This window comes from Cervus canadensis, chromosome 3 (genome assembly GCF_019320065.1).
Source record: "Cervus canadensis isolate Bull #8, Minnesota chromosome 3, ASM1932006v1, whole genome shotgun sequence".
In the NCBI taxonomy this organism is placed as follows: domain Eukaryota; kingdom Metazoa; phylum Chordata; class Mammalia; order Artiodactyla; family Cervidae; genus Cervus; species Cervus canadensis.
In genome coordinates, this window is record NC_057388.1 from 34,410,932 (window position 1) to 34,426,275 (window position 15,344).

Sequence of the window (15,344 nt, forward strand, 5' to 3'; positions counted from 1 at the left end):
ACCAATCCGTACCACTTCAGCATAATTTTATCCGGATTTTGTCCCCATACTACACTAAAACCACTTTGAAAAAGCAATCAGTGACCTTCATCACATACATGCCTCCTAATCCAGTAGCACTTAATCAGCCTGCAACTCTGCATCATTTGTACATTTCTGTTGGATGCCAGACATTGGTCCAGCACCATGTTCCTAACTTGACTGAGTCCATACCTGACTCTGCAAGCAGTTTCATTTGGCCACTGTCACTAGTCTTTGTGAGGTGAAGAGACGGATGGGGTTCATAGCACACCCACAGCTTTCTTTAAAAATTCTTTTCTGTAGGGGGTACGTTGAATTGGAATTTTGGGATTGGCATATACACACCATCAGTATTATGTACAAATAGATAACTAATGAGAACATATTGTATAGCACAGGGAACTCTACTCGATGCTTTTGACTTTGGGAAAGAAATCCAAAAGAGAGGGGATTTATTTATACATACAGCTGATTCATTTTACTTAACAGTAGAAAGCAACACAACATTGTAGAGAACTATACTCCAATAAAAATTAATTAAAAAATTTTTTCAATACTCTACCTGATCTTCCACTCCTAATGTTTGATACACTCAAAATAAGTTTGAGTTGTTAAGCAAGTTTTCACCCATGTATATTTGATGCTTTGGTATCATTTTCTCACATTGGGATGTACAATCTCTAGTCTGAATGCCTCACGTAAACTGAGATGAGAAGATTTCATTTTAATAATTGTTAGACATTTTTATTTTGAGATGGATCACAAATATTTATTTAAAACAAAGAATCAGTCTACTTTGGCACCTTCAGTTCAAAACTCCTTAGGAACTCTTTCCTCTCTAGTCATAAAGTTGCTGGGTAGTTAGTAGTTGAGAAAATGCCAACATGTCCTAGTGTCTCAGTGAGGACACTTACTAACAGGTGAGTTCCAAATATAGGCTGACAGAGAGCAGCATGCTTGCCCTACTCCAAATCTCTTTGTATAAATAGAGTAGAAACATATGGATGAAAAAATAGGGGAAAATATGGCTGTTCTGCTAGTGCACATGAGAGAACCATTTCAGCCACATGGTTGAGCCCATAGTGGACTGAACTTCCTAAGTACAGACAAATCTGCTTTCTGTCAGAGTCAGGCCGTGGTGTGTCATCTTGGGGGGGTGGGGGGAAATGACACCCTGCAGACTAAATTTTAAAAACTTAAAATATTGGGACTGATGTTGTAGCTGAAATTTTAATACTTTGGCCACCTGATGCGAAGAACTGACTCATTTGTAAAGACCCTGATGCTGGGAAAGATTGAAGGCAGGAGGAGAAGGGGATGACAGAGGAAGAGATGGTTGGATGGCATCACCGACTCAATGGACATGAATTTGAGTAAACTCCGGGAGTTGGTGATGGACAGGGAGGCCTGGCGTGCTGCAGTCCATCGGGTTGCAAAGAGTTGGACATGACTGAGCGACTGAACTGAACTGAAAATATTTGGAAGGAAAATAAATAAGGGAAAGGAAGAAAGATGGCTCAACTGAGTGATTTTCAATTGTTTTTCTTAATAGCAAAACCCAATGTAAACTGCAATATGATTTACCATTTCTGATAGAACATATATGTGAATTTATATAGTAAGATATATATTTTACATGAAAAGCATAATTACTTTATATGTTAGAAGATAAACTCTATTTTAAAAAGGACATCATTTTTGGCACAGCTATAAGGGAGGGAATAACTAGAAACAGCACTGTTATTAATACCACTCCAAACAGTTACAGACCTTGAAAGTTTGCATATCTTTTGAAATGGACTATGTCAAAATCACTTAAGAAAAATGTAGATTATAAAATGTCACATAAGAGTTCTTTAATATTCACTTATGATATTTCTCACTTATATTCATAGTTGGGCTTCCTGGTTAGCTCAGCTGGTAAAGAATCCTCCTGCAAAGTAGGAGACTCTGGTTTGATTCCTGGGTTGGGAAGTTCCCCTGGAGAAGGGATATGCTACCCACTCCAGTATTATTGGGCTTCACTGGTGGCTCAGATGGTAAAGAATCTGCCTGCAGTGCCAGAGACCTGGGTTCGATCTCTGGGTTGGGAAAATCCCTGGAGGAGGGCATGGCAACCCATTCCCGTATTGTAGCCTGGAGAATCCGCATGGACAGAGGATCCTGAAGGACTAGCTACAGTCAGTCCGTGGAGTCCCAAAGAGTTGGACACAAGTGAGAGATTAAGCGCATGCATATTCATAGTTAAATATAGCCAAATTTCATTGTAAGCCTCAGAAATACTGCATTAATAAGGATAAAAACATTACTGAATAAATTTTGAATATGAAACATAGAGGGGTTTGATTGATACTCTCCATCCATTACATAATTAGATGCCCATTATTTAATGTTGCAAACCTACCATTACTTAAATAAAAAGTAATGAGTTTTCCTATTAATATTTCATCCTATTTTTTTAATCAGATGCACTTACCTTGAGTGTATTTTACAACTTAATTGTTTGCAATGACCACAGACATAAACAAAACAATGCAATTTAACTAGATACTTTTATTTATATCCCAACCTCATACCCATTTAGTCAAAGTGGCTGTCACACTATTGACATTTTGACATGTTGCAGGTATGCCTATACACCAGTGCATCTAACAATATTGCACCTCTCTATTAATCAAGAGCAATATCCATGCAAGCTCTGTTCCTGCAATTACCCTTTCTTGGACTAATTTATAGAGAAAAATAATGAAAAACTTGGTGAGCTACAGGGATGGAATATGAATAATGGATTAAACACAAGCAAAGAAAAAGTGAATGCATATATTGTATCTTGCAGTACATCTTGACTTATGCTTTGTAATTAATTAGTCAAGGATCTATGATTGTAACATGTCCTAATCTAATGGCACAGCCTACTTCACCTCTGTTAGATCTTTACTGCTTGCTTTTGTTGACTGTTTCCCTGCTAAACTGTATTTCCCTCTTTATACTTGGCATTAGGTACTATGGGAATAGAACACAGGATAAAAATAATGGCTTTGAACTGTATTAAAATAAAATTATAGCATTAAATATTCTTTTCAATTAAGATAGTATCCAAAATAAATCTTTTTAGTCCAGTACTATAAAGCATTATTGCCTATAAAATACCACTGATAGATAAGTGAATACTGTCTTTAGCTGTCGATGAATAGAGTCAAGGAAAAAGGACAGTTTCCCCATTCCAATTGCTCTTTGTCCAATTGCTCATTTTTCCAGTTGGTACTGGAGAAAATATATTTTGTTTTAAATTTTTAGGAACACATGGGGGGAAATACGAGAACTTGAAATTTCTAACTGGAAACCTAACCATTAGGTGTTTGTTTATTCGTGACAAAATGCAATCCTAGTTGAGCAGTAAAAAGAGTTCACTGCGCTATTAAAAATCTCCTTGAACTTCAAAGAGCTCTTAAATGAACATTTTCACAATTTATATATGAATTAATGAAACCATGTGGGTTACTTTTCTTTAAATTATACATAAATTTATAAATTAAGGGAAAACATGCACAAAAAATATTATAGATTTCATCATAATTTATTTTGAGTAGTCAATAATGCCATAATGTGTCTATAACTAGTTTAAATATATCTGAAGCAGAAAGACATTTATTTGTTAGATTAGAGTAAAAAAAAAACTTTACCATAAAACAAATCCTCAGGGTAACAAAAACTGGTTACTGACAGTGCATGACACTGTACCATAAAATGCTACCCAGATCCAATTTCTCCTTTCTGGGAGTTGATAAAAATTCATAGACATTATGAATTCATTCATTCTTCCTAAAAAAGAATGTAGATCGATAGTATTTACAGCTTGTACAATGTACCACAAAATGTGTTATTTCTTTTCAAGACTGCATACAAGCCTGGGGAAGAGTCCTAGACACACCAAGTTAAAATCCGTACTGAGAGAGAGGTCCTGTCACATCTGAAAGAGAAATCTGTGAAAGTTATTTTTAAATGATGACATGATAGTGGCTTGTTAAGCTAGAGTTTGGAGGGACGTTCTAAGTACATGGTGCCACTAATCAAATCAATTCAGTGCAATTCATTGAGTCCTGGCTATTTTCTGGTGCTACAAGCAAATAGGCCCTACAAAGGAATGACTGGGGACTCTCTTTTTAAGAGTGTCATCTAATGAAGCCCTGAATCTTGAAAAGAAACAGAATCAGTTATATTTTTTTGCACCCAAGCCATTTTACGTTCTTCAAATTGAGATAGGAGATAAAATACAATGTGAAGAAGTTTCTAAATAGCAGGAACCGTGTCCTAGATAAACTCAGAGAAATGAGGCCACCACAGACATGTGGCCAACTATAATTATTATATACATTTTATTTGCACTTCCTTCCCAGCCAGGGTTTTCTTCTGGGTTATTGGTGAAAGTTATTGATACGGGTCTCCAGGATTGTTTTGTGGACTCTGCTTTTTCTCTCATCTGGAATCATATTCACAAGCCATTTTTTTATACCCATTACCTTAATTCTTTTTTGAACACACTGCTTGGCCCTTAATGCATGCTTATACATGCTTAGTTACTCAGGTGTGTCTGACTCTTTGTGACCCTGTGGGCTGTAGCCTGCCAGTCTCCTCTGTCCACGGGATTCTCCAGGCAAGAATATTGAAATGAGTACCCTATCCCTTCTACAAGGGATCTTCCCAACTCAGAGATCAAATTTGGGTCTCCTGCATTACAGGCAGATTCTTTACCATCTGAGCCATCAGGGAAGCCTTGGTACCTCAATTCAAAATTCAATACCTCAGTTTTTACAGACATCATAAATATATTTTTGTTATAACTAAGTATAAATCAATTAAATTGAGAAAGCATATTTGGTTTTGACATTTCAATTTCAATACAACCAGTTTCCTATTTCTCCTATATTTGTCTAAGTGGGATACACTTCCCAAGACTAAGTGTTCTAAATATGAGTTTATAGTCATAGTTTTTGATACATGGGTTCCCCGGACAGGGGAACAGGTCTGTCTTTTAGGAACTGAGAGTCAATTCGCGACCATCAACTTTGTCGTCTTTTCAGAAAAGCACAGGCAAACAATGATAGTTCTTTCTTCAAGCACATCAAATAAACTTGTTACCAGGGCCAAACCTAACTGATCTCTAAGGCTTGAAACTTGACCCAGATTCTGATCTCACTGGGAAGGATTGACATATCCAATTTAGACCCAAGCACAAAGCCTCTATTCTAAGCACAAATGGCAGTATTCTTGTGTCAATTGAGGCCCTATGGGTCTCACAATTCTCAACAATGAAAAAACATGAAGTTTTGAAAAAAGAAGCTTCATTCTATGTATATTGTTTCCCAGAAGGCATCACTCATAGTTGACTGATGCTGGTATTTGGAAGTGAAAGAGGTATTCATGACCTCTAGTTCTGAGTCAAACAGTCTCTTCCCACAGGAAGCCTTTCAACTCAGTATGAGTACCTGTTTATTGCACTGAGTTTTAAAGAAAGCAGAATAAATGAGACAAGCAGACCTTGGTACTTAGTCTTTTTTGCCATCATTATCAAAGTTATGTTTGATAGCAAATAACTGAAACCTGCTGGAGCAGCTCTCAACAGGATTTTCTGCAAGCTCATGTTGGGTATCTCATGAGACCCAAAAGAAAGAAGCACAGCTGGGCTGTCTTAGGATAAGAAATGTTTGCTGGAAAGTCAACAGGGATTGAGGAAGTTACTCTTGAGTTAGTATGGGATTTTATAGTGGTTAAGAGCATAGAGTCTGGAACCAGTCCTCTTGAGTTCCAGTCTCAGTTCCTCCATTTGCTTGCAATAAATATTTGAAACATATAATCTCTCTGTCTCTAATTTCTTCAGCTATGAAGATTGTTGTAGGATTTAAGAAATACAAAAGGTTTATAGTGCCTGGTACATATAATTGCATTCAATAAAGAGGTACTGCTAGTAATAACTTATTTATTGACAATGAAACATTTATTTTATTACCCATGGGCAGTTATCCCTTCAATAATTTCTTTTAGAAAAAGCTATCCCTTAACATGGGAAAGATCCCCTGAAGGAGAACACAGCAAACCACTCCAGGATTCTTGCCTGGAGAATCCCCACAGACAGAGGAGCCTGGCAGAATGCAGTCCATAAGGTCGCACAGGGTCAGACATTACTGAAGTGACTTAGCATGTTAGCATGCACATCCCTTAATATAAAATATTAATAAACTGACTCAGTCAAAAAAGATCTGGGGCAGTGAGTGGCTAAGTAAATTAAAAGAGTAACATTGAAAAAAAGGTGTGTGGTACAGAATACCCATTAAATAACATTTGTATAAGATCAAATACATTCATATTTGTGGCTTATTTTATGTGACACAAGAATTCTACATGAAGTTTTCATTTCTGTGACTTTAATATGTGTCAGCTACAACTCAGCAATGTATTCTTTATCCTTTGTCCTTTTAAAAAGTTTAAAAATGTTTATATTAAATAAAAGCCTGTTATATATAAAAATAAGTAAAATAGTAAAAAAAAAATCCTAATATAGGGAAATCCATTGACTTTATGTATATATGTATGTATGAAAAGAAGAGAAGCAAAAAGCAAAGAAGAAAAGGAAAGATATACCCATTTGAATGCTGAGTTCCAAAAAATAGCAAGGAGAGATCAGAAAGCCTGCCTCAGTGATCAGTGCAAAGAAATAGAAGATAACAATAGAATGGGAAAGACTAGAGATCTCTTCAAGAAAATTAGAGATACCAAAGGAATATTACATGCAAAGATGGGCTCAATAAAGGACACAAATGGCGTGGACCTAACAGAAACAGAAGATATTAAGAAGTGGCAAGAATACACAGAAGAGCTATACAAAAAAGATCTTCATGACCCAGACAATCATGATGAGTGATCACTTACCTAGAGCCAGACATCTGGAGTGTGAAGTCAAGTGGGCCTTAGAAAGCATCACTATGAGCAAAGCTAGTGGAGGTGATGGAATTCTAGTTGAGCTATTTCAAATCCTGAAAGGTGATGCTGTGAAAGTGCTGCACTCAATATGCCAGCAAACTTGGAAAACTCAGCAGTGGCCACAGAACTGGAAAAGGTCAGTTTTCATTCCAATTACAAAGAAAGGCAATGCAAAGAATGCTCAAACTACCGCACAATTGCACTCATCTCACACACTAGCAAAGTAATTGTCAAAATTCTCCAAGCCCAGGCTTCAACAGTACGTGAACCATGGACTTCCCGATGTTCAAGCTAGTTTTAGAAAAGGCAGAGGAACCAGAGATCAAATTGCCAACATCCGCTGGATCATCGAAAAAGCAAGAGAGTTCCAGATAAACATCTATTTCTGCTTTATTGACTATGCCAAAGCCATTGACTGTGTGGATGACAACAAACTGTGGAAAATTCTGAAAGAGATGGGAATACCAGACCACCTGACCTGCCTCTTGAGAAATCTGAATGCAGGTCAGGAAGCAACAGTTAGAACTGGACATGGAACAACAGACTGGTTCCAAATAGGAAAAGGAGTACGTCAAGGCTGTATACTGTCACTCTGCTTATTTAACTTTTATGCAAAGTACATCATGAGAAACGCTGGACTGGATGAAGCACAAGCTGGAATCAAGATTGCCGGGAGAAATATCAATAACCTCAGATATGCAGATGACACCACCCTTATGGCAGAAAGTGAAGAAGAACTAAAGAGCCTCTTGAAAGTGAAAGAGAAGAGTGAAAAAGTTGGCTTAAAGCTCAACATTCAGAAAACTAAGATCATGGCATCCAGTCCATCACTTCATGGCAAATAGATGGGGAAACGGTGGAAACAGTGGCTGACTTTATCTTTTTGAGATCTAAAATCACTGCAGATGGTGACTGCAGCCATGAAATTAAAAGATGCTTGCTCTTGGAAGAAAAGTTATGACTAACCTAGACAGCATATTAAAAAGCAGAGACATTACTTTGCCAACAAAGGTCTGTCTAGTCAAGGCTATGGTTTTTCCAGCGGTCATGTATGGATGTGAGAGTTGGACCATAAAGAAAGCTGAGCACTGAAGAATTGATGCTTTTGAACTGTGGTGTTGGAGAAGACTCTTGAGAGTCCCTTGGACTGCAAGGAGATCCAACCAGTCCATCCTAAAGGAGATCAGTCCTGAACATTCATTGGAAGGACTGATGTTGAAGCTGAAACTCCAGTACTTTGGCCACCTGATGTGAAGAACAGACTCATTTGAAAAGACTCTGATGCTGGGAAAGATTGAAGGTGGGAGGAAAAGGGGACAACAGAGGATGAGATGGTTGCATGGCATCACTGACTCTATAGGCATGAGTTTGAGTAAACTGTGGGAGTTGGTGATGGACAGGGAGGCTTCGTGTGCTGCAGTTCATGGGTTCACAAAGAGCTGGACACGACTGAGTGACTGAACTGAACTGAATTAATGTATACATACGAATCAAATATATGCCCACAAAGATGTGGCAGTATATTAGCCCTCGAACTTAAGCCTAAAAGTAGGAACTTGAGGGAGAATAAATTGCCTGAATTAACTGAGGTATCCTGACTTGACTGAGTTAGCCTGCAGTGACTGAATTTTCTCTGTGATGCAGAATGTAGACTTGGGAACAAGTTCAGTTTTTATCTTTTTTTTTTTTTTGCATAAACTTCTTCATAGCAAAGAATGCAATAAAGACAAAAGGCCATAAATGCTTATTTAATTTGACTATATATATTTATTACTTCTGTAATTATACCATTAACAAAGGAAAAGTAGAAACGACACTTTTTTGGAAAAAGAAAAGGTTTTGCAATGTGTTTTTCAGAAAAAATTAATCTCCTTAATATATAAAGAACTAAAAAAATCAGAAAGAATAAAGATATACAAATCAAAGGAATGTGATTCAAGATTATTTACAGAAAAGAACTTTGGAAAATTTACAAGCCTTATTATATAAATTTTATTCTAATGTCAAAGTCATCTAACTGCATGCTATGTTTACGAGTCTATGGAGAATCACAGACAATCATAATTTATGGGTGGAAGTGTAGGTTTTTGTTTTTTTTAACAAACTCCATGGAAAATTAAGCAATGCTTCTCAAAAATACAAATGTATACAAATTTGATCCTGCACTTCATTCAGATTGATTTACATGTATGCGAAATGAATGTGTTTTCTTATTATAGTACCTCATTTTTTATAATAAGAAATTATTGGAAAGAATTCAAAATCTATCAACAAAGGACTAGTTAAATAAAAAGAAAGAAAATATTGTATATATTTGTTTTATATGAAACTATGTAGAACAATGTACAAATATATATGAAAAGATCTCTTTCAGTGAAAAATATTTTCTACATACCTTTTTATACATTTTGAATTTTCAGCCATGTTAATTCATCACCTATAAGGAAATTATGTTTTAAATATCAGAGAAATTACGATAGTACTCACATATAATGAAATCCAATCAAATAGTTTTCCCATTATTGCAGGAGCATTGAAGTAATATGTTTGTTCAACCTTTTGCTATAAGAAAGCTTAAGTTAAAATGATACCGGTTTTCATTTATCAGTCAAGGAAAATTTAAGCTATTCATAGTATTGATGAGGCTCTCTGGAAATAGACACCTTTATGTGTAGCTGGCAGAAGTATGAGTTATCTGCCAAAGATATAGAGCATCATCCTCCCCTACTTCCTTTTTTCCCAGCAGAGTCTGTCTTCCACTGTAATAGCTGAATATTGGCTACTTGCTTTCCCAGCAATGTGTAGTTAAAGCATGAACGTGCAAGTTGGTAGGGACAAAGAGAACCTGAGAGAATGTCTGGGATTTGTTTTTGCTTAGTTTTGTTTTTTCCTTTTTGAAAGAATGAAGTGCACAGATGGTAAATATTCTCCTCTCCAAATGACACCTTTGATTGTGGTAACCATCTTGGACCACAGGGAAGAAGCCAAAAATGCCTTGCTCTCAGATTTTGTGTTTTAAGTAAGGGATATCTCTATCTTCTAGCCACTTTAAATTGGGTCTTCTTATTTATGGCTGTAAGCATTCTGATACCTGAAGTTTCTCAGAAAACAGATCAAATGCTAACCAATAGAGCAACTTTAAATTATATTTGTAATTATTCTCCACAAGTCAAAAGTGGAAATATAGAAGAAAGGGAGGAGAAAGGATCAGAAGGAGCAAATAGTGCAATGTCTATAGATAGGCATTGCTTTGCTTTAGCGGCAACGTTCCTTCCTTGTGTGATTTAAAAACATATGGTTTTAATCTCACCATCAAATATAGTTTGTGAGCATAACAAATGCTAATATAATTTACCAAATGAATGTGAAATTCAAGAAAATAGCTTTTCAGTGAACAATGATAACAGAGTTTTACATCTTTGTTGATTTTATCTATTTCAGATGTCAGCACCTTTTTATCATTTAGACCCCTAAAAATAGTGATTAGTCAAAACCAAATCACTTTAGTGGTCTCTCCTAAGCTTCTCCATAGCTAGCAATTAACTTATTAAAATTCATCTGTGATCCTATGAAACACTTGAAAAATTACTGCTGCCTTACAGACTCAATAGATTTAAACGCTAACCAAATTTTTTAGGCTTTCAATTCTATAGAAAAAAAAAATCCCAACAATTTTGTTCTTCTCTAAATCAAGTGATATTACCAACTGACAGATTGTTTAAGTATTGTATGTAGCAGACAAATTAACTGTAGAATACAAAGAGAAACTTAAGTAAAGATTTCTGTTTTAGGAATGTCTGAACCAACTGTAATCAACAGACAACTGATTAAAATGATTAATTTGCTAGATTATGAATTACTTCTCTAGCTCTAATTTTCTGTACTAAAAATACTCATTTGCAATGAAATCAGTAATATAAGCCTGAAACTGGAAAATTCTGCAACCTATATCCAAATATATATGTGTGTGTGTGTGCAGATACATATTAAAATTGTGAGTGCTAAGGACTTATTTATTCCTTCATACGGCCACTTCATATAGAGTCAATCATACTTCTCATATAAATTTATTTTCATACAACTAAAGTTTGAGAGAATTTTTCTAAAACCTTGTGAAGTATAAATCAAATTTGAAACTATTATATTGGCAATGGAAATGGCATCTAAGAAATTTTGAAATTTCACAAATATTGAGGGTCTCATTTTCCAGAATTACATGAAATATTTGAAGTAGAATTTAATTAAACAATTAGATTATTTGATAAATATTAAATTCTATATTGGTCATTCAAAATATGTCACTGTTGATTATAATGATATATATATGTATCTTTTTATACATAGATGATTTAATCTCTGTGAAATCCATATTACATCTTTAGGAGAAACAGAAGTATATAAAATTATGTAGCTAATTTAGTTGATTTCCTCTACCTTAAGGAAACAAATTGTTCATTGTTTCAAGGAGGCAATTTAAGATGTAAGACGTGCTGTGAGGCGAGGAGGAAGAATGAGGTATAGTAAGAGCCAGTTGTGATCTTTTAAGCAACCTATGGTTGTATCTGAGAAAAAGAAAATCACACATTCAGCACCCAAACCATTAAAGGGTATGGTTGATTTCTCTGAATGAGTCATGGAGGTATGCAGGTTTGTCATCACATATCACAAACGAAACTTCTCCCAAACCCTCCTTGGGCATCCCCTGCTTCTTACAAGTTCTTGTCCCTAAGGCAGATGTTACCTATCTTGTTCTCCTTCTTAGGCCCCTCCCAGGAAAATTCCCTTTCTGTCCCCACTCAGTTTCTTATTTTTCTGCTATCCTATCCTACCAAGCAAAAAATGGTCCAGTTTAGAAAATGGTTTTCCTCTAACATGGCTCTTGAGGCACTGAGTGGTTTTGGGGTTGTGGAGTCTCAGTTCTTCTGCTGCATATAATGTGTAACATTTGTCTAAGAACATATTTCTTACATCTATCCAGTGTGCCTAGAACTGTGCTCAACAATGGTGATTCACAGATAGATCTATAGATATCTATATTAACATAAGGGCCTCCCTGATGGCTCAGACGGTAAAGAATCTGCTTGCAGTGAGGGAGAACTGGATTCAATCCCTGGTTTGGGAAGATCCCCTGGAGGAGAGCATGGCAACCTGCTTTAGTATTCTCATTTGGAGAATCCCCATGGACAGAGGAGCCTGGCGGGCTATAGTCCATGGGGTCCCAAAGAGTCAGACATGACTGAGCAACTAAATGCAGCACAGTATATAAGCATAAAATAGGTATATATATACACATATATATACACATTCATACATACATCTACATATAAATACACACATATACATATATATATAAACACACACATATGTGTATATATTACATAATTTTCCTATTTTGTTTCATATAGAACTTTTTTTACAATTAAAGCTTACACTCAAACACAGACTATATGCTTTCCTAAATTATTTCCCTTCCTTTCGATAATGCTTTGATATGACAATATTTTTAAAGTAATTTTATTAGTTTCACAACTTACAGACTCATCATTATTCTCTTGCTTTCTCTGGTTTCATCTTGTTTCATCTTCTTGGACCCCCACAGTGGTTCACCCTGGAATGAGCTTCACAAAATGAATTTTGTGCAAAGGTGTGGAATTCCAGAAGGAATGTATTAAAAATCATATTCAAAACAAGCTTCCAGCTTCAACCCAAATATTCTCATTTTATTGAACTCTTTGCTAATGTTTCATGATAAGCGTAATGTCTCTTCTGCTATGACAAGAGTCCCAGACTACACAACTTTATCATCATTTCATTCCAGTTGCCCAACCAGTTCAACTTTCTGCACATATAAACAAATACTGGTTTTACAAACCAAATGGAGGAAAACAGTTAAACTTAGTTTTCTCAGACTTTCCCCATGTTTTACTTGTATCTTTACTATTCAGTTCAGTTCAGTCGCTCAGTCATTTCCGTCTCTTCGTGACCCCTTGAACCACAGAACACTAGGCCTCCCTGTCCATCACCAACTCCCAGAGGATACTCAAACTCATCTCCATTGAGTCAGTGATGCCATCCAACCATCTCATCCTCTGTCGTCCCCTTCTCCTCCTGCCTTCAACCTTTCCCAGCATCAGGGTCTTTTTGAATGAGTCAGCTCTTCGCATGAGGTGGCAAAGTATTGGAATTTCAGCTTCAACATCAGTCCTTCCAATGGTATTCAGGACTGATTTCATTTAGGATGAATTGGTTGGATCTCCTTGAAGTCCAAGGGACTCTCAAGAGTCTTCTCCAACACCACAATTCAAAAGCATAAATTCTTCGGTGCTCAGCTTTCTTTGCGGTTCGACTCTCACATCCATACATGACTACTGGAAAAATCATAGCCTTGAGTAGATGGACCTTTGTTGGCAAAGTAATGTCTCTGCTTTTTAATATGCTGTCCAGATTGGTCATAACTTTTCTTCCAAGCAGTAAGCATCTTTTAATTTCATGGCTGCAGTCACCATCTGCAGTGATTTTGGAGCCCCCAAAAATAAAGTCTGCCACAGTTTCCCCATCTAATTGCCATGAAGTGATGGAACCAGATGCCATGATCTTAGTTTTCTGAATGTTGAGCTTTAAGCCAACTTTTTCACACTCCTCTTTCACTTTCATCAAGAGGCTCTTTAGTTCTTCTTCACTTTCTGCCATAAGGGTGGTGTCATCTGCATATCTGAGGTTATTGATATTTCTCCTGGCAATCTTGATTCCAGCTTGTGCTTTATCCAGCCCAGCATTTCTCAGGATAACACAACTCATTTTTTCTTGTCGTATTCTTAATAAGAATAAAGAATAATTGGTCATATTTCAATCACCTCCCTTTTATTTGAAGGCTATTATATAGTCATATTTTCCATCCTATTTACTTGTATCCCAAACACTTTATCATTATTAAGAGCATACCAAAGCTAAGAAACACAGGCTATTATTCAGTATGTTATTACATTATGATTTATTGCCTTTTCTTTCAATTTTGTCTATATTTTAAAGATACACTTTTGAAAATATATCCAATTTTAAATGATTATCAGTATTCATGGGCATTTAACCAATGTCTTCACACAATCTGAAATACCCTCAAATACCTCTAAAGAGTGTGTCTTCATGGAATGTTTTTCACTTCCATGTACAAAGCAGCAGTGTGAGTATGATTGGCAGAGAACCTTAACAGAACAAAGCTTTGCTTCATTTAACCAATAAGAACAATAGGCTTTCTCAATTTTTTTTTTAAATATCACTCATCCACTTCAATTAGATACATTAGGAAAATACTGTATTCATTCTCTTTGGGCTCTACAGTTCTAAATAAGTCTTTAAGCTTGCATTAATCAGTGGAATAACCAGAAAGAAATGTATTTCCTTTACACATCAGTGAAAATATTTGTCTGAAAAATTTTAAGTGAATTTGTGTAGAGCTACATCTAATTATGGTATTTGTGTTGCAAGGAATGGGTAATACCACTAACAACTACTATTACGTGTAGGGCATTTACATCATTAGCCCTATTGCACTTGAATGGTACATGCATCTTAGTGCATGAGTGCATGCTAGGTAAGAAATTCAAATGAGCATCATTTTAAAACAAAATTGCTTAGGGTAAGTGAGTTTCCTTTACCAAATAACTTTATTTCAGTACTAAGGAAGAAGGAACCCATTAGAAGTCATGGAACATTCACTGTCAAGCCATTTCTATTTCAGGAAGGTAGAAAAAGGTCATTAAAAAAACATTATGGGTAATGGTAGACAAGCAACAAGAGGATGTTGTCTCACAGCCCATGAGAGCATGGGCGGAAAGGAGCACCAAAATAATCAGAAGTTGCTTAAAGCAGCTTTCTTGTGACAAAAGAGAAAAAGAAGGAACAAAGGAAAGAAAAGGGAAGGAAGAATAGCCTACAGCATCTTATGAGATATGCCTTTACCTCTCTGGTACTTACATTACCCTGCTCCTACTACACACTCACCCTTCATTATATAGATCTATCCTAGTTGAAGGTTGCAAATAATTCTTGTCATGTGTTTCTTTCCTTTACTTTTCCATGGAAAGGCTTCTTATTCACAAATTTAAAAAAAATTAAAAAAAATGTTTTTGAATGCTATTGTGACACTGGACTTAGAAAATGAAAGTCTTTTATTCTTTCATTCATTCCCCTCCTTTCTTCCATCTCTCCCTTCTTTCCTTCCTGTCAACCATCTATTGATCTATAACATAAATTCTTCCATTTCATTATATTATAATATGTGATTCAATTCAGTTACATAAACATTTACTGAGTATATTATGTAAAAGACATTTACCACTCTTAAG